The following is a 2,611-nucleotide window of genomic DNA, read 5'->3' as shown; positions in this document are numbered from 1 at the left end:
AGGCTTGTTGTGGAGTTCGAGCCGTAAAACTGTCCAACTTCCACCGGAAAGTTAGCACGAGCACAGTAAAGCAACATCCGTTTAAACCTGTCAAAATAAAACACTTTAAAGTAAATTGAATATTCAAAACGAGCAGAATGAAAATTGAAAGATTCACAACAAACATTCAGAATAAAAGAAGACAAGCCCAATAGATTAGATCCGGGAAAAGCCAAACAAGAAGTAAAGTAGCTAAAGCTAAAACCAGCTTAAAGCTAAAATGATCAAAATTGTAGCTAAAGACTAAAATTAGCAAAACAGTATTGAAAGACTAAAATGAGCACACTAAGAGGTAAAAAAAAAATACAGTAGCCTAAAGCTGAAACTAAAAACACTAAAAAATATATATTTAAGCTCAATCAATCAATCAATCAATGTAAGCTTTTGTTTTCAACAAAACCAAGCTAAAAGTTAATATTAACAAAACTGAAGCTAAATGCTAAAACTAGCTAAACAGTAGCTAAAAAAAAACTAAAGCCTAAAGTAAGCATAAGAAGGGAAAAATAGAGCAAATTTGTCAAACAATAATAATAATCATCCATCCAATATCTTTACCTACTTCTTCCTTTCTGAGTTGTGGGGGTCACTAGTTCCCATATCTAACAATCACAGTGTGAGACGGATATGCCCTGGACAGGTCTCCAGTCCATCACTGGGACACATAGAGACAAATAACCATTCTCTCTCTCACTCACACCTAGGGACAATTTAGAGTTACCAGTCAGCCTAACATGCATGTTTTTGTTCTGTGGGAGGAAACCGGAGTACCTGAAGAAAACCCACGCATGCACGGAGAGAACATGCAAACTCCACCCAAAGGTATTTGGCAACCTTCTCACTGAGAGGCAGCAGCTGTACCAGCTGTGCCCTTTAGTGAAATTCAGATCTTGTTGCAGCTTTGAGAAGTTATCCACCTTTTACTTGCTTTACTTTGCGAATAATTACTATTGGAATGTATTTTGCTGAAGTCCTGAGAGTTTGTGGATCAAACTAATGCTCAAAAAGTAATAAACCTTGTCTTACTTTGGGAATCTTGTTAGATTATCAGAAGAAAAGAATAACAACTTTTTGCCAAAGACACGGGTGTTGTGTCAATTGGAAAGCCTGACAACCAATTTACAGATAAGTACTGTGTAACTTCAGGTCTAATCAGGTCTCTCTTGTAAATGAGTCCTCGAGGCTCAATGGGATTAACCTGTCTAAATAAAGGATGAATGAATGAAAAAAAAAAATTATCTTTTTTTTTCTTCCAAAAAAGGAATACAAATCTTATATGTACAACTTTAGTTAGGATTTCAAATTTATTACTTCTTATCTATTAAATTTTGATGGCCAAGTTTTGACAAAAACTGAAACAAAGTTAACTTTCTAAGAAGTATAACAGCTAATATAAAATAATACACATTAAGAAACAATAGTTGTTGAGTTAAAATGTTTTTTTTACATTCATACTTTGTTTCAATATTGAATTAATAAGGAAGTTCTAATGATCAGTGCATCAATCTGCCTGATATCAAATCATTACCCAAAATGTAATGCAAAGCTAATTTAAATAATCAAATTTGGTAGCAGCACATATCTAATTTATCTTGTTGATGCTAAGATGGGGTGGACTAAAACCTGCAGGAAGTATCACAAATTGATGTCATTTTTACACCTGGGCCCTAAAACATCAGTTGTTTGACAGAAAATTATACATACGTGCTATGTTTTTATTATGAAAGTGTAACACCCTGTTTCCTGTTTCTGTCTCCACCAGGCACCTTGACTGCAGTCGGATTAAAGGAGGTAGCCAATGGGCGTGCAGAGATCGTTAATTATTTATGAAAGGAGGCGGGGCTTCTCTCCAGGCTTCACGGTTCCACTGCCTGAAGGTAAAGCCTTTTTAACGCAACATTGTAGTCTCTATTAATGGACTCAGCTGCACTTTCCCGTCAGTCAGTTTGGCCTTAAAGAGTCACTTAGCAGCTGTTCAACAAAACTCTAAATTATATTTCAGCTTAAAATGTTTATTTTCCTCTTTGATTTTTCATGCAGTGAGGTGCATGTTTAAAGCAAACAACTTTTATCAGTTTTTTGCAAATCAAGGTCTGTTTAATAAACATTACCACATTTAAACATGATGTCTGTAGAATATTCCAGATGTCCTCACTGAAAAATGTTGGATTTTATACCTGGATTATTGAGCATGGACTTTGTTGTTTTCAACCAGTTTGACAAGACTGTCAACAAGGAAGAGGGCCGGCAATGGAGGAGGTGAGCGTACCAAAGAGACCATCTAATCACAAGCAAAACTGGTTTGTTCCACTTTGGAGTAAACTGTTGGGGGAAGAATCAGTTTTGTTGTGTGTTTCCTTTGATGAAGCCTTCCGGATCGAAGGCGAAACGTTTCAGCACAAAAAAAGAAACTGTTCAGATGACCCGACTGAAAAATGTTGGATTTTATACCTGGATTATTAATTATGGACTTTGTTGTCTGTAGAATATTGTTGACTGCTACTGAAATGCATAACTTCCTGCTTGTCTTTGAGAGTTTGTCATTAAAACGTAGCCTGCAAATTATCAGAACCCT

Source organism: Nematolebias whitei, chromosome 10 (genome assembly GCF_014905685.2).
Source record: "Nematolebias whitei isolate Nwh7 chromosome 10, NemWhi1, whole genome shotgun sequence".
Lineage (NCBI taxonomy): Eukaryota > Metazoa > Chordata > Actinopteri > Cyprinodontiformes > Rivulidae > Nematolebias > Nematolebias whitei.
This window is presented reverse-complemented; position numbering follows the sequence as displayed.